The sequence below is a fragment of the Eleginops maclovinus genome, chromosome 1 (assembly GCF_036324505.1).
Source record: "Eleginops maclovinus isolate JMC-PN-2008 ecotype Puerto Natales chromosome 1, JC_Emac_rtc_rv5, whole genome shotgun sequence".
Lineage (NCBI taxonomy): Eukaryota > Metazoa > Chordata > Actinopteri > Perciformes > Eleginopidae > Eleginops > Eleginops maclovinus.
In genome coordinates this window covers 15,601,902-15,626,683 of record NC_086349.1, presented here as the reverse complement: position 1 = coordinate 15,626,683, position 24,782 = coordinate 15,601,902, and the positions used below count along the sequence as shown (strand labels likewise).

Sequence of the window (24,782 nt, the reverse complement as noted above, 5' to 3'; positions counted from 1 at the left end):
CCCATCCATGTCAGTTTTGCTCCTGGTCTGTCTCAGTCAAACAAAGATAGCAAAGCTGGCTGTGGTTAGCAACCAAATCCTTGCTTTAGGCATACGATACTTTCCATCAAATTAAAGCGTAATTTTAACTTTACAAAGTCTTTAAATGCATTGCAAATTGAAAATGTAAGTTTGACGGCCTACAAAGTGAAACAGACCTTTTCCCTAATAGACGTATTACATTTTGCATCTTCGAGGACTCACCTCATTAAAATCCCCAAAACTAGATTAAGTTGACGCTTTGATACTTTAAGATGGAAAAAAAGGCTTAATCATGAGGAACCAACCCTGTAAGATTGTTTCAAGGCCTCATTCAAGTCAAACAAAGACAGTCAACGTCATAAAATCTTCCTCTCCATCCCACACTACACACCTTCAGATAATGGCTGTAAATTGTAATGTTTATTGGCAGTGGAAAAATATATTCTGGAAGTGGGGAAGAGCTAAAGAATCAGTACAGCTGGAGATAAATGATGAAAGGGGAATGGCTAATTAAAGTCATAATCCTTGGGGATTGCATATGTACCAGCCATGCAAGCAACAGATACAGTATAATGACACTTTATCGCAGCTTAGTGTAACCTTTTTCCATATCCGTTATACCATCAAAGCGTTATTGAGACCCAGCAGCCTCAAGACAGATTAAGACACCTTCTGTTGAACCACTAACTCTTTAGATCATTATGTTTAACACATCCCTATATAGTTTAAAATCCACCATATAATTGAGTACTCATATAGCAAGTAATAGCGTTCCCCAAAACGGAGCTCTCAGAGACTCCATCAACCCTAATCCCTTTTCATTCTTAATTTCCTTTTTATGCAGTTGCTCACAGTTATTGCATTTCATTAAAGTTAACTCACTATGTGCCTCCAAACTAAAGGCTATATAAATGAAAGTGTATATATGGGACATTTTGTATAACTGTACATGGCACTTATTTGCTGATTAGAGCAAAAGATGCCATCATAAAACCAGCAATCTACATTCAATCTAAATACAAATGTAAAGTAAAATATATAAGAGAAATTGTGTTCATGTACTCTGTTTCTATGTAATTTGGAGTTAAATAGTACTACATCCTTACTTGGGTCCTTACTGCAAACCATTTATAGAAACAGACACAGACTTAGCTATCTTTATGGCTTCGGATCATTAGCCTCAAATTACAATTCCCCCCGCGAGTCATCTAGTGTATTTGTTTATCTCTTTCTTTTCTAGAAGCCTGTCCCTTCTCAATCTGTGTATCTACAGACCATTTGTGTTTCTTTCTTGATCAAGTAAATGGAAAAGCATCTGAGAGTCTTTTTTCGTTTTTGCTTTATACCTTCCTAAATGGTCAAATGGTCATTGGAGCGAGGGGCGGGGCGAAACTCTGAAGTTATTTCAGAACAAAAGCACTGGCATGCTAAGATATACTTGCATTGAAGCACTACAGTATCCGGTTGAAGGAACAATGATGATATTATAAACAAGGGAAAACGAGGTGAATTTAGGCTGGTTCATTGCTGTCACAACAAAAACCGACACACACTGCGCCAAGAAAACAAACGTTATTGAGGGCTGTAAATCTAATAAGCCAATAAGCGCCGTATGGCTATGTCTAAACTGGACAACATTGTTAGGAGATTGAAATGATACAGCGATTCTGACAAAAAAGCCTCTCAGACGCTCTTCCGTTTACTGGTTCAAGACAGAAACAAATACAATTGTTCTGTAGATACACAGATTCTCCTCCCCAACATGTATTTGCTTATACTGTAATAAAGGATGGCTATACTGAATGGTTGATGTTAGCCAAGATTATGAGATACAACTGGACGGATTTTAACCTTTAAAACAAATCTAACATTACTCATTTTGCCAAAACAACTCTTTATAGGTTGCTTAATCCACAAATGATGGCTACATAAATACATAAGAGGTAATATGTGTATAAGGCACTTAAATTCAGCACATATTTGATCCAGCTGGATAAGAAGATTGCAAATCCCAAATGCTTCATGTTAATAAACATGGTATTTGGTTGCAGCCCATGTGTCCCGTCAGGTTATTCCAGGTTTAACACAGCAGATGTTCATCTCTTTATGGGTGTAACGCTTGTGTTCCTCCCTCTGGCTATAACACTCCATAGCAGTGACCCACAACTCCACCCCCCTCGTCCCACGGTAAGACAGCACGCTCTCTTACGACAACTTCACACCCCTGCTGATTGTGTGACACCCGCACCAATGGCTTCTGACAGGAATGGGGTATAAATGGCCTCTAAGTCAATTGCTAGGTCACTGTCTTCGGGGGATGTCAGCTCCATCATAACAAACTCACTTATCCACACCCCCTCCCACACACATACACACACTCACAGTAGCCAACTAAAGACAAGTACGTTCTTTGTTTTGGAAAGTAAGTTTCAGTCATATACAGTACAGTGAGTCGTTCCCAATTAATTCTCAAAGGAATACAAAGTGTGGGTCATGCTTACCGTTCGGCTTAGGCATTCAGCGCTGGAGCTCAGCAAAGTGAAAATAATGAAGTTGCTTTGCTTGTGCTACTCATCTCCATTTCCACTGCACTTTTTTTAGATAGGCAACTTAGAGCCAAGATCTTTAGCCTGCCGTGCCATCTGGTCAATCAACCCCATCATGACATCATTGACCAAATGACACGTAATAAAATTGGTCATAAACAAAGACTCCACCGTGTTCATATCACGGTTATGACAGTGTCATGTCAATCTCACAGATAACCAATCAAATTAAAGCATTATCCAAAACTGCTTTTGAACCTTAAAACCTGAAATCCAGAGTCTCTGCAGACTCACTCCAGCTGTTCTGTACAGCTTGTTTTATTATCTATAATAACAGAAGCGTAATTTGTTTAATGAATGCATACTTGCATACTCATGGTGTGATAATTCAATGTGTTGAGGTGTCTGTGATATGCTCAGAGCTTACACTGAATCTCCATATTATCACGCAGCCCCCTGTCTTGCTGTCTAATCAAATTAGCATCTCTCTGCTCTGCATCCAATCAGATTAGTGTCTCTGCTCCCCGTGGTAACATCAGCAGCTTTGACCTGTTCCTCCCCATTGAGTGCACATGGTGGTAGTCCACAGTAGCCAAGGTGTATTTCCCAAACCTGTTTGAAGTCAACGAGCTGATGGATCTGATCCACGGAGACTCCCTGTCTGTGAATAGCACACCTCTATGAGTCTGTTTGCTTTTCTCCTTTAGAGGCAAACAGAGCTCAAGTGGACACGCTGTCAGATTATGTTTTGCAAAACAGGCCAAAGATGCAATGCTGTGCCCGCTTGCTCATTCTTTCTGTCTATTTGTTTGTCTCTCTCTCATATACACACACACACGCCACCCACTGTAAGATCTTTCTGTGATATCTGGCTGCCCCTCCTCTTGAATCACTACACAACACACTGGAGAGCACCTACTAGACACTTGTTCTCTGAGTGTTAGTGTATCACTTTCCAGCTCTGTATAACCATGAAAGGGGTTCAAGTGTTCAAGCAGATACCTTTAATGCTCTCTGAAAGCTCTGCCACCGTGCAGCCTGCAAATATGCCACTACAAGAGCAGATAGGATTTAAATTAGTTGGATTTGTGTGTAGGTCTATACAGATAGATCAGGGGTATGTAGTCTGATCTGCAGCTCCACTAAGAATCCAATGATCCTTCAAAGTTGCATTGATTAGAGGGGGAGGAGAGGGATTGGGGGAGAATACGGAAGGGGACAGTCGGGCTAAGGGCAGTAAGGGTTAGCACTTAATGACTTGCTTCCATACCCACTCAGGAGTCTTCCTCCCTGAAGCTCACTATGTTTATCTGCTGCACCTTTTCTCAGTTTGTTTCGATAGCAGCTTTACACTTACACCTAGCATTCAGACATGCACAAAATACGCAGCCAGGGTTAGAATGCAGAGCAAGCTGCACTGTATATCATCCATAACCCATTTTCTTAGTTTTATGAGGTTACAATAAACTCTGGTTATTGTGGAAGCAGATAGTCCCTTAGCCCTCATCATAAACTGATTTCTCCTTCACTGAGCTCATGAGGGCAGAGGAGAGGTTTGAGGAGGGGAAACTGGTGAGCAGAGGACAGGGGGATGATGGGAAAAGGATACTGAATAAAAAACAGACGTTGTTAAAGAAGGATGAAGGGGAGCAGAGGAGAAGGATAAGATGGGGATAAAGGTCAAAGACAGGAGAGTGGTGTGTCCAGGGAATATTTAGAGGAGGAAAGGGAGCGCTGTGGCACTGATCAATATGACAATAAGGAGAGACAGCCAGAGTTTACCCAAGTCAAAAGAGTTAACAGAACAGAACAAAAAATACATTATAGAGGTGATGTCATCATGTCGGGAATCGTTGAAGCATTCAGCCTCTCTCTTAAATATGCACGCTTAGGAGTCACACAACTCAACATGATAAGCATAATGGAACAGGTTTGTCTATCCCAAAGGCTGTTATTACTTATAAACGCAGTCTGCTAAAGTTACACTACCAGCAGGGTTTCTAGTAAAGAATCTGGCTTGTTTTTGCTTCTAATCTGAGCCCTACAGCTTGCTGCGAGCAAATACTAGACAACCATAAGCCAACTGCGCGCATGATGTGCACGTAAGAAACCTGAGAAGTTGACATAAAGAGGTTTTCATTTGAAATGTATTAAGGAGTAGATGTTTTCTTGCCTCCTGACAGAAAACCTTTATGTGCTATAATGTGGAGATGCCAACTCATGCTGCATGTCACAAACAGCAGGATATTCTTCAACCTTTACAACCGGTGTGTCTATAGTACTTTCTTATTCATTCATTCATACTGTACATCGAATGCCTGGTTGACTTAAACCGTCCTGCTTGAATCTTCATTAACTCTTCTTACCGACTTTGTGTATGTGAGACACGTACACAAATAATTTAAATAATTTTGTGGGAATAGAGACATTTTACAAAACTCCTTTCTTTCTAGTAAATCAAACAAATAACAGTGCAGGGTGCCTTGTGAGTCATTGTAAAAGTAAATGGTTTTATATTTTGACGACGACACTAAACATGATACCACCAGCGACTTTGCATGTTACATTGAAGGCTACAACTAGCAGCCAGGTAGCTTAGCTTAGCATAAAGGCTGAAAAAAACATGTGAAAAAGCCTATCCATACAAAAACAACTTCTAAAAGTTGGCTTTTGTACAAAATAAATATAACAGACACAATGTGTTATAAGTGAACTTTAGAATTGCTATGAGATAAAATACAAAGACTAATTCTCAGAAACATTCAAGCTCAGTGAATGAAGAAGCTTAAAGTTAAAGTGTGTGATACAGTCATAGATTTTGGTTTCAAAGAACAAAAATTTCACTTCCCCGCTGTGCTTTGTATAAATTGTCTATCCATCCATCTTCTCCCGCTTTTCCGTCAGGGTCGCGGAGGTAACAGCTCCAGCAGAGAGCCCCAAACTTTCTTTTCCCTGGCCACATCAACCAGCTCTGACTGGGGGATTCCAAGACGCTCCCAGGCCAGCGAAGAGATATAATCCCTCCACCTGGTCCTAGGTCTACCCCTCGGTCTCTTCCCAGCTGGACGTGCCTGGAACACCTCCCTAGGGAGGCGCGCGGGTGGCATCCTCACTAGGTGCCCGAACCACCTCAACTGGGTCCTTTCAATGCAAAGGAGCAGCGGTTCTACTCCGAGTCCCTCCCGGATGACTGAACTTCTCACCTTATCCCTAAGGGAGATGCCAGCCACCCTGCGGAGAAATCCTATTTCGGCCGCTTGTATCCGCGATCTCGTTCTTTCGGTCATGACCCATCCTTCATGACCATAGGTGAGGGTAGGAACGAAGATAGCCCGGTAGACAGAGAGCTTTGCCTTCTGGCTCAGCTCTCTTTTCATTACAACGGTCCGGTAAAGCGACTGCAGCACCTCCCCGCTGCTCCCATTCTCCGGCCGATCTCATGCTCCATTGTTCCCTCACTCGAGAACAAGACCCAGAGATACTTGAACTCCTTCACTTGGGGTAAGGCTTCATTCCCTACCTCGAGTGGACAGTCCATCGGTTTCCTGCTGAGAACCATGGCCTCAGATTTGGAGGTGCTGAAGGTCACAGACCGATGAAGCCATTAGGACCACATCATCTGCAAAAAGCAGTGGTGCAATCCTTGGCCCACAGAACTGCAGACCCCCTCCCCCACGACTACGCCTAGAAATCCTGTCCATGAATATCACAAACAGGATTGGTGACAAAGCGCAGCCCTGGCAGAGGCCAACCCTCACCGGAAATCGGTCCGACGTGCTACCGAGGACCCGGACACAGCTCTCGCTTTGAGAGTACAGAGATTGGATGGCCCTGAGTAGAGACCCCCTCACCCCATACTCCCGCAGCACCTCCCACAGTATCTCCCTGGGAACCCGGTCATACGCCTTCTCCAAATCCACAATGTATAAATTGTATGAAGCATTAATAGCAACACAGTTGTATTGTTAACCTTGTATAATATACTTTGCTCAAATGTGTTGCGGCAATTCTCAGAAAAAAGTGTGGTTTTAAAATTGAATTGACTAAATTAAGCCTACGATACAACTGTTTGTCAGGATATTCATCCATCACAATGTTGTGTTGCTGCCAAATTGTTTTGACACTTAACAATTGCATCTCAAAAGAGCTGTGCATCCGTGACCAAAGTATCTTTAAGCTATCTCACCCTCCTTTTTTTCTCTGTTCTGAAAACATTTGTTGAAGCACACTTGTACGGTTCAACTGATTCATCATTGATTGAACAAAGCTTTTTGATCAAACAGGAACACTGTTTGATCACCGGTGGCAGTGCATACCTTCAGCCTGATATTGAACAGATTTAGGCCGGCTTTGTGTTTTTACAATTGTTTAAAATTAGAGTAACAAGATATAAACAATATGTGTTCACTCTTACCAAAAATGTAAACATACAGTCAAACATGATGTTTTCTTTATGTCCACTATCGGTTTTTGAAATGTATTCCATGCAGCTCATTGTTTCAACATTTTGCAGAATAATAGAAAACTGGCAAAACCGAAGACTGCAGCATTCCTAAAATGATTCTTATTTTTATCCTGTTAAAAAGTAGATAGAGGTATGAAAAAGATTCCTAATATTTAATTTGATCATCATTGTTCCAGACAGAGATTTATACAAAGCCAATTCTAGCTAAATTTGGGAGCTACTCCTTGAGACTAAACTATGAAAGTCCCCAACCCATAAAATATCAAAGATTTATCTCTGTTAAATTCTATCCGTTACCTTATGTCAAATGTAACAGTGCTGATCGGTTATGATGTAGTTGTACATCAACACTTGAATTTGAAAATAGTGTTTTTATTTATTTGCTACAGGACTGCAAAAACAACAACCTTTGTTGACCTACCCACCTATTGCAATTCTGAGCTTGTAACGCAACTTAGAAAACTTGACTCAGTATCTTGTGTATCTAAACTTTAGGAATGGTTTGATAGATGTATGTATTTTAAGTTCATAAGATGTACAAAGTAAAACTCCAGTCCAGAATAAAGATGCACTTAAACTAAGAGAGGAATTGAATTCAGTTTAAAATGCAGAGATTACATTTGATCTGAATTGAGTGGATGTAAGGTCCTGTGAAGGTCTCACACAATGGAAAGCGATTGTATTGTACTGGACCACAAATGATCAGAATGAAAACATCATTTGGATTGACTAATAGATATGCCTCGTGCACTCACCTGAAAAGTGTCCATCCTTTATCCCCCAGACGTGCACCACTCTCTGAGGTGCTGAAGGGGGCAATTGAATTACCCCCACCCTCTCTGGCCTTTAGCGAGTGATATGGGACTGGATTCCATTACACAAACTTTATCTAACCCAGACTGCGGCCTATCTAAACCTCATATCCCTGACAACACTCCATACATCAGCCACAGGCTAATACACTGAAATAGGCCAGGGCCTCACCCACAGATAACGCACATGACCTGCCTCTCTTTTTCACTCACAATGGCTACCATTTGTTTGCCTTTGCCTTACAATTCCTGATACTTCTTGCACTTTTAGTAGGTATTTAATATATCTTGGATTATTGCTCACTTGTTATCTCTAGCACTTCAGTTTATTCCTAGTTGCTTTCATAACAACAGCCTCTGCATTACTGAGGCTGTTCTAAATGTTCTCAATCAATCAATCAATCAATCAATCACCATGCTGTTTTCATTGTACTGAAATTGTAAATAACAGAGGGGGGAAATAGATAGACTATTCAAATCATGTCCATAATCTGTCCAGAGCACATTCAAGAATGCTAATAATTTAAAACTGAATGAATGACTGGTCAGACTTGTGTTCTTCATATAGTCCCTTTAGGGCTGCAACATTTAAAATGATGCTAAACAATTGGACAGTAGCAGTGGCATTTACTGTAGTATTGAAAATTAAATGTACATTACCCCACTGTAGTACTAACAAAGGATTTCTGATTATGATGACGTCAGAGAAATCAAAAGAGTTGTCTCCATCTGCAATGTCTGTCTAAAATGTGTCAACATAAGCCCACATGGCCTACTGGTCATTATATTCCAAATAAAGTCACTGTTTATATACTCTTCCTAATGAGTGCTTTTCCTGAGAATCTATGAATGTGCTGTTTATTCTTTCAGAAACGTAAATGCCGTCATTTTATTGTTTGAGAACTAATTGATTTTGTAAACTGAAGAAAAAAAATGATTGGTATTGTAGTAACCACATTTGTAAAAAAATCAGTTATGTTCTTTGGTAAAATAGTGATGCTTGTTTTAAATTTCAAGCCCTTATCAAACAAACATTATTCCTTGAGGTGTGTCCGTGCAGCAAAGTAAAAAATTATGTTTTTAACATTTCTACATGACATTTTCTTCTCACCCCAAATCACTCCTTTCCAGTCTCCACCTACTTCTTCCTCACACCTTGTTTGGTATTCTTCCTCTTCTCTTCTACCTTTCCCAAGATATCTCTCACCCTCTCTCTTTTCTTTCCTTCCAACCTTACATGCCCCCCTTTCTCTTTTTTCTCTACCCTTCTCTCTCCCTCTCTCTGAGAACATCAAAGAGCTATGTCAGTACCAAAGCTCAGCTCAACTGTGGAGTGGTTGACCTTGGACGCTCACTAAAAACCCAGGAGAAAGGGCGAGAGAGCACAAAGAGAAAGAAGAAAAAGAGAACGAGGGATCACACACGTGAAGGAATACTAGCCAAGCTGAGGAAAAATTAATTTGTGAGGCTCATATGCAGAAGGTGCTGTTGACAGTGGTGAACTGAGAAAAAAAAAATGAAGCTGTGAGTCACATTAGCATAAATGGAGACCAGAACTTTTAATCTGTTTTCCATAACTTTTTTTTTTTTATAATTGCCGAATTATGAGCTTTAAATCGGTTCACACTAACAACTGGATTGCATGGACCTAGGGTTTCCACTGCAGAGTCCAGAACACTAAATACAAAACAGAAATAACCATTTAAAAAAAGTCTTACCAACATGTAGAGTGCTGTATTACAACATCGAGTTAAGTCACCAGAAGAAGACCTGTCAAAAATTCCAAAGTCCAAAACAAGCCTCACCATATAATTAGAGGGCAGGTTTGGTTGGACTGAGGGCCCAACTCTCAGGATTCCTCCTGACACTAAAGCAACTCTGTGATGTAGAAACTGCGTGCTTGCATCTACGTTGCATCATTAAGTAACACACACTCAACCACACTTACGTCTGTGTTGCAGTTAATAGTTACAACGTGTACAGAAATGCAAATACAGGATGCACAGCAAACACACACGCTTGTCCGCCACACGGAAATCCTGAATCATAAATAATGCACCTACATACACTAAAGAGTCCAACGTACAATATCACAAAGTGTACTGCATTATGAGTGCAAAAAAAAGATGAAAATTGGGAATAAATCAGCATCATAATTAATTGAGGAACACATTTGCAGGTTTTAAAGATTATTAAACGTTTGGTTTTTACCTCTAATTTATCAATATTATTTGGAGATTGGGTTTAGATAAAGTCCTCATATAAAATGCAACATTTAATGAATTTAAAGATGGGTTAAAACTGTACAACATACAATACAATCATACTGTAGGAATTGCAGGTATCCGATTTCTGATAAACAACATTTCCCTTTCCAATATGGACCGAAGTATATAAAGAACATGCACACTTATGAGCTGTTGTATGAAAGTTTAGGTGCAATATGCATCAGGAGGACACAAGCTATAAAAAGATCCATGGATAGTGCAGGGTGCATGATCCTTCCTTTTTATCTCTCTTTGAAGAAGACATTGCTTTCGCCATCTCCTCCTCTCCTTCCACCCCCTTTTCTCCTCCCCCTGATGTCAGCGACTCCTCATCAGGGACCACATTAAAACTCAATCAATTACCCACACACACACCTCCCAACTGTCTCTCTATGTCATCTCTGGGCTTAATGCCAGCATCTTTCTCCCAGTCGCTTGCTGTGCAGTGTTGTCCTCATCTCTCTCATTGTGATCCTGTGGCCTTGTTGGCCCTGGCATTCAATTTAGCTGTCATCCAGATGCACCCCTCTACCCCACACACACACACACACACACACACACACACACACACACACACACACACACACACACACACACACACACACACACACACACACACACACACACACACACACACACACACACACACACACACACACACACACACACACACACACACACACACACACACACACACACACACACACACACACACACACACACACACACACACACACACACACACACACACACACACACACACACACACACACACACACACACACGGATTTCCTGTCAGGACAGTTTGAGACCAATCAGACTGTGGTATTGGAGCATGCTCAGATGAGGGCTAAAGGCCATCAAGGGACCCCCAACACAATGAAGTACTCCCTTTCATCCTGGACACACATGCACAAACTCACATAGAATGCATGCATGCCAAAAGTGATATACATCACATAAAGCAAAAAAACACACAAACGCATGCACAGTCAACTCCAATAAAACCCCACTTACATTCACCACCAGCGCTATTACATTTGAATGCATTAAGCCTGTATGCGTGTGTACAAAGAATGCAGACAAGTCTTCGCGTGTGCGTGTGTGCGTGTGTGTGTCCACTAATTTGCCTTTAGGCGCCATCAGGGTGTCACACAATATGGCTAAGCCCGGCTCTCACAGGAACTGAACTGTGTCTACTGTGTTTCTAAGAGATCAGTAGAGCCAGGCAGAGAGCAGAGAGAAAGGAGGAGGAGTGACAGAGAATGATGGGGACAAAAAGTGAGTGACACAGATAAAGAAAGAGGGACAGACACAAAAACATAAGATAAGGTTAGATGTACCTTTATTAATCCCCATGGTTAAAGCAGCAACAGATAGAGAAAGAAAAACAGTACAGATTCACACAAGGAAAAAAACAGTTAGAACAAAAAAAGAATTAAGAATTAAGTGGGCATATATACATTTTGTATACAAAAAGGGAGTTATTGAGACAGACGGAGAGAAAGAGGGAGAAGAAAAACGCCAGGTAGAGACCAGACGAAAGGATGGGCTGGAAGGGATGTCAGACAGGATGTAGGAGGGTCCCGGTATCCATGGGCAGCTCCGGGGACAGTAAGGAGGAGTTCACTGAATAATAGACTTTCGGTTCCTTCAGCTGTGTCGCAGAATGATTCATCTTTCAATATGGTGCAACACACCCGAAGCAGTAAATTAAAGGAATCATATAACACATATTAAAAATGTTATTCACCAAATATCCACCTAACGTTTCGAGAGTCAGTATTGTGTCCGTCTTTTGTATTATTGATTCAGCCCTGGTGTACATGTAATTTATTGGTTCTAACAATGTTGATGACACACATACACACACACACATACCAGTCACCCTCCCAGTCCCTTCTAATACTCAGGACTTACAATGTTTTATTTACAAATCTGTACAAACCATATTATAAAGCACTGCCATGAATAACAGACAAAAACTGAAACACTTAAAGTTGACAATAACATTGTGGAGCTCTTAAAGAGGCTACAAGTTATTTCTCAGCTCTTGAGTATACTAACCAGGAAAACATGTCCCTATCATGTTTATCTCATACAATATATGACCTGCCTAAGCGAAACACTAAATATGTTAAAAAGCCAAACACATCCGCATTCAGGTAGTATAGGCAGCGTGGATTTTTTTCACAACTTACGTTTTTTCTGGTACAATGAATGGAGAGACAAATAATAATAAGGCTTTTCTCTGATTCAAAGTCACTTAAAAATAGCAATGTGCCAGCAAGGTGTGGACTGAATGTGGACTCCCTCTCTTTATTCCTCCCATGAACAAAACACTGAATTTCACATTTAGTTTTTAACCAGCACTAGCATGTCTCCAACCTGCAATACGGTTATTTTCCCCAAAAGCATCTCTGTTTGTATCACTTGCCAGCTTGAGCTGTCAGTGTAGATATCATTAATTGAGACTGCTTTCTGCTCTTTATTTGTTTGTGCTACTTCACGGTTCACCAGCTCCTAATACCGTGCATTAGAAAACATTCCAGTGATGTGACAGAACGCAACGGGGCATTCATTTTCACAGCCAACCTGAAAAGCAACTGGTTACTATGAAGTATGGGTTGGAAACGCATCTGGCTTTATATACTATAGCTGATATCTTAACATGAAAAAATGCTTTGTTGATGCAGCAAGCCAGCGTGGGACAGATAGGATACGTGTCCAGTGTTTCAGAGTAGGTGAGGTTAAGACATCTGCACATTTGGAAACTTCAAGCACAGCGAACGCCAGTGAACCTGATGCCTCAGTTTGAATATGCTTAGAAGCAGACAATAGCTTTAGAAACTAAATATACATGACACAGTTTAAAGGTCCCCTATTATGCAAAATGCACTTTTTGATGTCTTTTATACATAAATATGTGTCCCCAGTGTGTAAGTAGACTCAAGTGTCAGAAAATACAACCCTCTCTCGTTTCCTCCTTACCCACATCCCTAAAAACGGGGATACAAACGAGCTGATCCAGATTTGCTTCGGTTATGATGTCATAATCGAAATGTGGGTTGGCTTTACATTGAACTCTTGGCAACATCCCGGTGGCCAGCTTCAGGTCAGCTCAAATTTAAAGTGACAGTCACAGAATCAGCACTTCAGGAACAGGGCTGAAATAGAGGGGTATGAGGCATGCTACAATGGGTGTCTTCACAGACAAGTGTTGTATAGATATTGCCCAACAATATATTTTTCAAATATAGCATAATAGAATCTAAGAATCTATAACTGATAAATGCTAACAATGTTAACAAGATACTGAGGTGTGTTAGACAGATAATAGTTTCACAGGCATACATTTACATATTAAACATCATATTGAGAATAGAGACAGTTGGTTGAAGAGAAAACACATTGTCATTATCACACATATTTCAGTTAGTCCCATAAAAAAAATGTTTCCTTTCAGGTTTCACTCCCACACAGACACCACTTTACAGGGTTCTGAGGACCCACACTGACACAACATATCTCAATGGAAAAAAATGCAATAAATTAAAGGTGTTGGTAATTAATAATGAAAAATACAATTTTGACTGTTTTTCATTTCGTGGTCCGAACTGTTTCACTGCTTTCAGGTTGACCCGATGTCAGTAAACTCCCTATGTTCACTTTTTCTGTGATTTCATTTTCTCAATTCATAATTGTTTTTTCCAATCTCTTTTTCTTAATCCACCACCACGCCTTTCTCTCCCCTCTCCCTCTTTTAGCTCTGCAGCTCTAATTAAGTGGGCTGTCTAGTTGACATTTGCTGTTAAATGAGTCTCATGTCCTTCTCTGCCTATTAGATATGAAGGTGTTTGTGTGTGTCAGTCTGCGTGTGTGTGTGTGTGTGTGTGTGTGTGTTTGTGAGATATTGGTATGTGCATGTATATAGAAAATGTGTGATGCATAAATGCTTCTTTGTTTTTCTTTCGAGGTGCGAAGGCATATTTATTTGCATGTGTTCATAGTACCCTGGTTGCAGGCCAGAGGTGCTGATTGCCAGTTGACCGCGGGGCTATTTTAAGATCCAGTTTAATTTGTGGTGATTGATTGTGATAATTAATTTGCCGTAGGTAGATGATTGTGGTAATTAATTTGCTGAGGCTTGATGATTAAGGGTTGCTGGTATCCCGTTGTGACCAGCACTGTTTGGCCGATTAGCTCCTTTGCTGCCACATTCATTTACTGTTAGAGTACACCCCTGTTCACAGCTGTAGCGGGTGCCCACAGTCTCCCAAAGCATGTGACCTCAACATGAAAAACGTTGGGCTAACTGCAGCCACATGTCACATGTAACTGTAACCTCAACTTGCAAATGCACACATTACTTTGGAATCATGGATAAAATGAACAAACAGATTTTTTAGCAGTAAAATCTGTTCTAATCTGTTTTCCATAAAATATTCAATATATTCTCTCAATATCCTTATATTACAACACGGGCTCTTAGAGATCTGCACAGCGATCCAGCAGGAATATTGCTATTTCTATCCTTCATTTGCCTGGTATTCCCCAAAGTCTCTGCAGGATTGGCGAGGTGGAGAGCTACGCCATCCAACCAAATGAGACTTGCTGCTCAAATGAGAACGAATGGCTTTTCTAACAGCGATATTATTAAACACACAGCACTGGTGTTTCAAACGCATTAGTGGGACTGATATGAAGTTGTTCGGCTGACTGGCGGAAACAATGAACTCTGGCTAACGTTATTAATCGGAATCATAAATCTATTTCTCATCTGGTCTATCAAATAATGAGGTAGAGGAAACCAAGCACAGTTTTCCATTAAACTGTGTAATGCCACACAAAAGCATTATGTTCATAGAGACACACACTTTTTCACACATGCACACAAACATGCTAACACAATACAAAAATAGCTATAAAATGGAAAGGAAAAATAGGAAAGAGGGGGAATCTGTTTTTTCTTACATCTTTATGTAAGAAATTCATTTATGCATGGCACAAGATGGACTGGGGTTTATTGGTTTCTTTATTCTGAAATGGAATTCAATGTGGAGCGAAGGGGAACAATGGAAAGAGAGGGACGTCTCAGGAAATAGTGTGAGGCGTATTTAAAATGCTGTAATGAAATTAAAGCAGGCATTTTCATTAGCCTATCAGTCTTTTCAGGATGCAACGAAAACATCTCCAACAACAACAAATTAATCATTAGCGAGAGGAGTAAAAAAAACTATTTACTAGACTAAGAACCACTGCGACACTCTCACGGCTGTTTGCTTGGGGTTTTGTACTTCTGTGTGTCTGACTGTTCCCAATCTGTGCGAGCTATCATGCTGAAACAGTTCAATGCATATCCAAATGAGCCCTATGGTGTGTGTGCTACGTATTGTGTGTGTGAGAGTGTGTGTGTATGTGTGTGTGTGTGTGTGTGTGTGTGTGTGTGTGTGTGTGTGTGTGTGTGTGTGTGTGTGTGTGTGTGTGTGTGTGTGTGTGTATACAAGCTATTCAGTATTCAATTATTTCACTTAAATGTCTATTGTCAGACCACTTTGGTTCAGAATGAATACAGAAAGCTGAAGATGATGAGCTGAATTAATGTAGTGTCAACAGTTCACTTTATTCACCAAATAATAATTTTCTAAAAAATATATTGTTGCAACGATTAGTTTGATTATTTTAGTAAACGACAGAATAGTTTTTTAACAAATTATGATATGATAATCAATAAGCCTACGAGTTAAGGTCATTCTCTGTTCAAAAATGTTCAAAAATGCTGTTCTGCTTTTTCATATTAGAGTGAATACATTGTTTGGGAAACTAGGAAACTATTTTTTTGCCGACATTTCCAGCAAGCATTATTTTAGAGTTACAGCTGTCCAGAGTCCCTTTATTCAAATTTGACATTGATGAACATTTGCTGTGTGCTATGCATATTAACATAATTCATGGATGTCTATTTTCAGCAAATCTGCTGCTGATATTTGCCGCTGATTCACCTTAGTTTACTGTTTCTCTTGTTGTTCTCAAATTAAGTTAACCCCCATTCGTATGGCAGCAGGGGATCATACATGAAAGAAACCCAAGAGAGACAAGAGGTAACACAAAATATCAATTTCTGTGAAAAGGATATCAACTTTATGTAGAAGCTGAATTAAAATTCTGTGCTCAGAAAGAAACTGTAAACCTGAGAGTCATTTTGGCTCAGCTCATAACTCATAATGCATGAACTGATACAAAGGAGTGACTGAATGTCAATTTTACTTTGTCTTGTCCACATATCAAATATTGGCATACATAGAGCACATAAAATGTACTGCTTTCCATGTTTGGCCTAATCTGACATACATGGATATGGGTTGGTCATTTAAAAATGTTCCAAGAGTGTGCATTAGGGAAAGATGTAGCTCTATGACTGCTTGTCAGAATACCCTATATGCTATCCAACACTATACTTAGATGATGATATTTTGGTGACCCATGACATTTCAACCATTAAAGTGTCTCACTAACAACAGATAACAACAAATGTTCGCAGGTAGGATTTTTACCGTGTTCACCATCTTAGATTGGCATGATAACAATTGCAGATTAGCAATGAACAAAGTTTAGCGGAGGCGGATGTTAATGCTATTCACTTTTGTTTATAAACTAGTTCATTTGACACTTCTTGCATTATGCCGAAACCCCAACATCGTGGCCCCATTAGCAGATTAACCTTTCAGAGCAAAGGTCTCAAGGGCATAAATGCTGTTTAGCTTAAACAACAACATAGCAACATTTTTCAATAAATTGAGGCACCAACAATGTGTTTATATGTTATACACACATGCCCAATTAAAAAACATCTGCTTTTGTGCACCCAAGCTTGTAACTTGCTACATACACTCTCAATGCTTCAGTCTAATTCATTTAAAACTTGGGAAAAAATCATTATATTTCAAATCAGACAGTCTTCACTAGTCTATATTAATTTGTTTTCTATCAAAGAAGTTGCCGAAACTGTAAAACATATGACTTTATATAAAACTTCTCACTTTTGTTTGAGAATTCAGCACAAGTGGATGTGATATTTGTCCCCTTTATTAAGCTCTTCAGCGAAATGATTATACCTTCATATTCAACCGACTCTGGATTAGCATTTTATTTTAGTGAACTTTATGTGCAAATGCCATTTTCCTTTGTTTCATGGCAGAGGTTTTTTACTGATTTACATGAAAAATGTCAGATTCCCCTGACTTATATGTTCACAATACCATCTGTTCACTATCTGCATGAGGAACTCCGAAATCAATTCGAGACGTTACAAAATTCTGCTGCATGGAAAGCATAGTTGGATGGATAAACACGCACACACAGAAACGTACACACATATGCATGCTCTCCCAAGGCTTGATGAGGTTGTTATGATTAATGGAGGTGAAAATCACTTGCAATATAAGAGGCCCATTTGACTCTCCTAACTCCTTCAACACACACATATCACATGCAGAGGCACTCAGCCCTTGGTGCTTAATGGAGCCCTCATATGGGTTATTGATCGGGCAGACCACAGCTAGATTAATTTATTCTTCCAATCAAGCTTTAATTAATAGCAGGACACTGGTAAGACCTCCATTAAAAGTTGTGGTCATTACTCAAAGCAGGAACATAGAGGAAACCAATAATCAAAACATTGCTGATGCTCCCTTGTCCCATATTCAGGATTTCAGCAAGTTGAACCAAGGACACAAGATGCATTACAAAGCTGGAAAGTTTCCTTTGCTTTTGTTTGAGAAGGACATACTAATACACCAAAGTAGAAATTACAGAAATGTGCCTTACAGCAATAAATAAATAGCTGAAGCTACCTCACAGTAAGTGAATAAGGGGAAAGAGGAGAAGAATAGAGGGGCAGGATGAAGATGGTGGTGAGAAACAGACAGCTAAAAGGTTTAAATGTGAAAGCTGAAAGATTTGCCAGCCTGCATTCAGCAGACCATAAATCTCTCGTGTTGCTGCCCATGCTCAGAATGATTATGCTAAAAGTGGATATTGGACCTCTCCCTGAAGTTGGTGCCATTAGCAGGCAGGAAGTAAATACTTAGACACGCACAGAGAGAGAGAGAGAGAGAGGGAGAGAGGGAGAGAGAGAGAGACTGAGAGACTGAGAGAAAGAGAGAGAGAGAGAGAGATAAGCTGCCTTTCACTGAGATGGGCCTTTAGTCGTAAATGTGTGTACGGCATGAAAGGATGAGAGGAGGGAGAACTTAACAATTAGCGTTCATAATGAGATCAGGGTTATCAGACGGCTCGCTGGTCACGGATGATGAAAAGAACACTAATTCAGTTTGTCTCTTCCTCTGTTCCGCCGGCCCTCACTGCTTGCTAAGGGATGGAGAAAGAGAAAGGGGGAGGGTGGGGAAATGTCCATATTAAGAATAACTCCTATCACACATGTGTAAAATCTGTAGTGTAATTTCATTGCTTACAATGGTTACAATAACGGCAAGCTTAAGAGAGCAGAAACCAAAACGGAAATCTAATACTGGCCTATTTGCAGCTCGTGGTCACTGCTCAGGTTTATGACTGCAAAAGCATTCTCACATGCTTTTCCTATTCAAATAATACCCGATTGAAGCCATGTTCTTTTTTTTAAAAATGTAATTCTTGCTTCCGGTTTAGGTTGTTATTCACCTGCTGCCTATAAATACCTCAAAGGTTGCCCTGGCTGCACCTCAGTTGGAGCTAAATGAGTGTAAACAGCCCTGACTGAGCCAAAGACGAATGAGTGGCATCGTAGAGGGAGGAGGCTGAGAGATGGATGGCGACACAGATAGAGGAGTGTAAGACTGAATAAGGGACTTCCACACACTCCTCATTATAGAGTTCCTTGTGATAAACGGCCTAAGCCCAGCCCTCCATGTGCTAAAGGCAGACAGCAGACCCTACACGGACAAAAACATAGAAATACTCATCAGACGTAAGCCCACACACTCACACAAAAGCACGCAGATACAACGTAATACACTTTTAGTCGTAAATATATCTTCTTCAAAACCTGAATTAGACAGGATACCAGCTGGGTTTATTTCCTGTTTCAAAAAAATGTGTTGCCACACCCTATATCCACAATCACATTCTCATCAATGCACCTCATCAATAGAGCCTAATCATCAAGACTGATTGGGAGACATCTCAGTGTGAAAGGAACGCCACACAACTAATCTATCACTAACACACACACGCACACAAAGGCAGACAGACACACACACACACCAACGCATACACACCAACGCATACACACACAAGCCTCATCCATCACCCCCTGTGGCTGGTCTATCTGAGGTCTCAGTGATTAGTTGTCCTGCCTGGCTGAATTATGATGTTAATAAGTCACCATTAGTTCCCATGTCCACACCCACTTCACATGTGAGTGAGAGCACGCACACGCACACACACACACACACACACACACACACACACACACACACACACACACACACACACACACACACACACACACACACACACACACACACACACACACACACACACACACACACACACACACACACACACACACACACACACACACACACGTCCTTCTAAATCATCTATTTGGTCGATCATCAAATAAAATACAAAAATAATTTACCCCTGCTGACGGTTAACAGTATTTCTTGCAAAATAGATTTTAGCCATCTAATTTAAAGTGACACACAAGAAATATAATCATCACAAACCCTGATGCTAGCAAAATCACTTTGTAATACAAGTTTATAACCAAAGACATATTGGGAGTCATTTCCATTGGCCCTAACAGGTAAAACCCATGTAATTAATAACTTTTCTAACTAGAATATGCAATTTCTGAAGAGATGACACTTAACTGCTGGCTTGAATGTTTAAGAAAAAGTTTAGGAGGCAAGAATATTTGGATAATAGGTAATGGGTTTCATACCAACAAACGTCACATAAAAGTTGTACTATATACAGTATATATATATATATATATATATATTCAAAGGTTGCATAGAACTCCCAATGTATGATGATGTACGTAATGAGAGGGTCTTATTGACTTCGCATCCAAAACTATGTTCGACATTTTTACCTCCTGAAAGTAAAACTACAGCTCCCGTTGATGAAGGAAGCCAATGTCAGGGCCGTGCTTTGTGCATGCTGTATCACTGACATGGCTGTCTGCCACAATGAGTTGAACTGGGGCCCCCATTTATGTCTTTAGTTACACACCTGTGCTTTTTCTATTATGACTTGTCAAAACGTTTACCATGGAAAAAGGTTTATACCAAGCTCTGATGACCACGTGGTTTCTTAATGACCAGCATGAAGCCCACTCAAAAGGGCACATATTTCAACATGTTATTGGCTATGGACCGCCTCACCCATTAGAGATAAGAGTTGTTGTCAAGGTACTGAAACAAGGACAACTCAGCAAGTCTTATATGACCAAATCAAATGCAAAGACCAAGACTTAAGAGTCAAAAATGAGCATCCACTACGCAGACTGTTTTTTTCTTCCTATATTACACGGGTCAACTGTGTGTACAGTGTGTTTAATCATTTTCATTAGAATAGAATCGGAGGATGAAACCTTAATCTGTCACAACAACAAAAATTACAAGCATTTTGGTCTACTAATGGCAGGGTAGAAAAAATAACTCAACCGTACCAAAGCTGAGTCTAAAGAATTATTTATATGAATACAACCAATCTGTGTCAACAAACTCTGCAGCCATGTGACTGTTGCCAAAGTCTAATCACATAACTCATCAGCAGCTGAAATACAGTTTGCGCAATGCCACACATTCAACAGTTAACCACAAGCTCAGCCTTACATCTATTATGGATCAATCCCAATTGATGAGATTTTTCAAATCATGTTTTTTACTTCAACAATAGCACCCTAATTATTTATATCAGATTGTAGGGAATGAGAAGCCCTTATTATTCTGATGAGCCTTCAGGATAGCAATAATTATCCCTCCATGTAAAAAATGCAGGAAACCCTGTAAGCCTAACCAAATTCTAAATAGTCGACAAATAGGCCAGCTAACTAAAGTTTAAGATACAAGTCTATGCAACACATTGGAACTTGCTTTTATACTACCCAAAACAAATCTTGTGTTAAACAGGGTTGACTTACCTGAATCCCAGCATTTTGAGGAATGGAAACAGAGCAGTAAAAGCATAACTGTGACCAAGGTGTTATCACAACGTGTTCATCAACAGATACAGAAACACATTTAACAACAGACACAACCATACTACTGTACGAACAGCACTGGCACGGCGGCCAACAAACATAATAAAGCTGATTTACAGTTTGTAATCTTGTGCAATGGCACAGGGCCAAACAAACTTAATAATGGCTACTTACAGTTTGTAGAGTTTCATTCATCAGGCTTGTGTTATGGCATCCAGCATCTCCAATTCAGCTTCACCAGTCTGACCTTTAATTATTTAGATATAAAAACAAAATCACTAAGGTGGCAGCCATCCTTCACAACATGATCCTTAGTGACAGGATTAATCTTTGCTCCGCACACTAGGGAACACGCAGGTAACGCTATGTTAGCATAAATATTTACATTGTTAGCATGGTCACACGAGTCAATATTTTGCCCCTTCCTCTGACTCAGACTTACTATCGCAAGGTTGCTTGTCTTCATCTCCAAAATGTTCACTTCGCCTCTGATATGTCCAAAACTTATTCCAGTGTTTGTTCATGTAAATTCTTTCACCACCGCTTTGCAAGCTTGCCAACTACGCAGGTGTCACGCGTGGTGGCAAGCTCTCCCCTCCATTTAATGACAACACACGTTGAGCTGCCACGCAGGAGTGCGCACCAAAGTTTTAAACCGGAAGTGGGGTCTCAAAACTAACTGGGGAAAACCGATGACTACCTAAGATTCAAAGTTTTTAGAGAATTTTGTCAAAGTTTTTGAAGAGTTACTTAGTGTTTCTCTTTGTACACAGTAGCCTACAGAGCAGTGACACTGGCACTTCAAAGAGGCTTCACAAAAACAGGATTACTTTTTGCAAATCATTCACTCTCAGCTCCTCTTTGCTTATGAAATGAACCACCATTATATTTTTACAAAAATGTCTTCTGTCGTGTGGAATCGACATCATTTTAATCAAAATACAAAAGGTTTTCATGTACCATGTCCTTTCTATGAAGAGATGATAGGCCTTTGTCAGTGCTGCATGTGAGTCTTGTTTACTTGTTCTATCAAAATCATCATCATCTTAACTGTAAACTGAAGGCCAACTGAGCCGAATGGGTATTTCCTTTCTTTTCATTGTACTATTGAAAACATTTAGTATTTACACCTTTCAAATAATTAGTGTCTATTGGGCCTATATCAGCAAAAACATTCATAGGAAACATTGCTGTACAAATTAGCAATCCTCATTAAAAAGAGGTTGTGTCCATGTTTTAAAAATGAATATCAGACAATAAAACGTCAGCGTTATTTTTGTCACTAACAAATATATATTTTTTCCAATATTAATCTTTATAAATATTGTATCAGTCTGATTATAATCAACAATAAAGGGAATATGATTAACAATTTACTCCTTACCACTTCTTGTTGCTAATGTACATGTTTTACCCTCTGTTTACTTGTCATCAGACACAGACAACAAGGTAGCTAGATTCAGGCAGTTTTACGAAGACCCCTTAAAATAACTAAAATAACAAAAGAAAATGTAAATTATTTTGGCAAATAGATACGTTTAATTTCTCAAAACATCTTCATTGGTTATATTCATTTTAAGCATGTGTTGAAGTGTATGTTTATTCTTGTGAAATCCAAGACCTTTCATCACCAATAGAATTAGCTTTGATGAATACCTACTGTCCAAGTCAATACAATTTTGGCCAGAGATTGTTCTACTCAATACCAGTCATTTCTTAGCTTTGGCTCAGTCGATATCAGAGAGAGGGAGGGGCAAAAATGGCAGGAACAGATAGATATGGCCATTAGGGGCTGTCAAATATGCAGGTATGGCCTAGGCTTTAGGATTCAATAATTGATTAGGATGGGTCGATGGTGATATGTATCATTGTTGTTTAATAAGCCATAGCACCATCTGAGGATAGCCCTAGAGAAAATCTATAGGTCATAGGGTCGACTATTTATTAGCACATATTTTATAGAAGGTTGCTCTGTTGACAACTAAATATGTGTCAGTGAAATGTTCATTAAATCAATATGGACTCATATGCACCGTTATGTTTGAGCAAATTCGTATTCACTTACCTGGCAGACATTAAGCCTTATTGAACCAGTATTGAGTCATGTAGCTCAGGTGCACCTTTGCACATTAATACCTACACGTACACAGCTCATTTTGTCATTGTGTTTCAAAGTTGCATATTGTTGATAAAATAAAACATTAAAGTCTATGTTTCCAATGTTGTTGTTTTTCCTCAAAGCTTTCAACATTATTATTCAAGTTTAGTTGATGAGTATACGTACAGCATTTTTGAGCAGATTGCCTGGACAAACTATGACACACACTACTTGAATTAATTACAACATATTGCTTTTCAAGCAAAGATATTATCACTTTTCCTTTTCCATTGCCATGGGTCTTTACCTACAACAGTAACGCTGGAAAAATATTACAGACAATATGTCCTTGTGGTGATTGTTGGAAGCAAATTCCAGGCGTGGCTTTAGGGGGGGGGCCATCTGCTCTTGCGTTTCAACATAATGACTGGCTTATGAAAGCTCTGTCCTAAATGTGTCTCTATAGCAGCAGACGATGAGCTCTCTGCCATCTGGGAATCACAACAAGTCCACTTTCCATTAACGCACACACTGTATGTGTTAAAAATGATCTGAAAAGGATCCTCAAACAACTATGCACTGTACTGGGGGAGACATGCGCTTTGGACAGATTGCTTTTGGTTCTCATATTTGGCACCAGAAAGAGGAAACTGTATTCTTTGTTCTATTTGTCAGGAAAAGTGCAACACTAACATATCTGCATGTGTGTGCAGTTTTCTCATCTGACATCAGACAAACCCTTTCTTTATTCTGCCCCTCTATCTCTCATACGCACCCGCTCACAGGGAAGTTTCAACTCAACGGAGCATGAATATGTTTGAGTCTGAGCAAGGTGTTGATTTTTCACCAAAGCTGTGAAGCCTGGGTGAAATGGGATTGTCACTCTAAAGTAAGCTGGGATCACATTATTATGCTTTGATACAGAGTTGGTACATTCAGCTGACGTAGTCGCTGCACACCAATATGTACACACTCACTCACAGAAACACACAGAAACACACACAAGAAACACACACAAAACTGGATTTCCCAGTGTGCTGAGTGTTGGGAGGTAAGTATTATGCAGCTTCAGTTTCTCTCTGGCACACAGAATTAGCCGAGGTTAATGTCTGCACCTCAGCTTAGAATGAAAATGTAGTGTACTTTGCAAGGGGGTGTGTGTGTGGAAATGCACGGCAGGGTTGACCATTTTCTCCTCTGTAACTTAATTAAAGAAATATAAAATGGCAGGCCATTAGGGCAAACACATTCAGCAGCCTCTTATTGAGAGATGCTTTTAGAAAAATCTAATTCACCACGAATTGTATGGCACCCCAACCCTCCATCACACACACACACACACACACACACACACACACACA

At 39.9% G+C, this 24,782-nt stretch overlaps 1 long non-coding RNA gene across 1 annotated transcript in view; it reads right to left on the bottom strand.

Annotated features, from left to right (window-relative positions):
- The window catches only part of LOC134871950 (uncharacterized), a 39,364-nt gene that overhangs the window by 9,680 nt on the left and 4,902 nt on the right, over positions 1-24,782 (bottom strand). Inside the window, exon 2 of the long non-coding RNA XR_010166762.1 lies at positions 21,498-21,570. This is a non-coding gene — a long non-coding RNA (uncharacterized LOC134871950). The remainder of the gene's footprint in view (positions 1-21,497; positions 21,571-24,782) is intronic.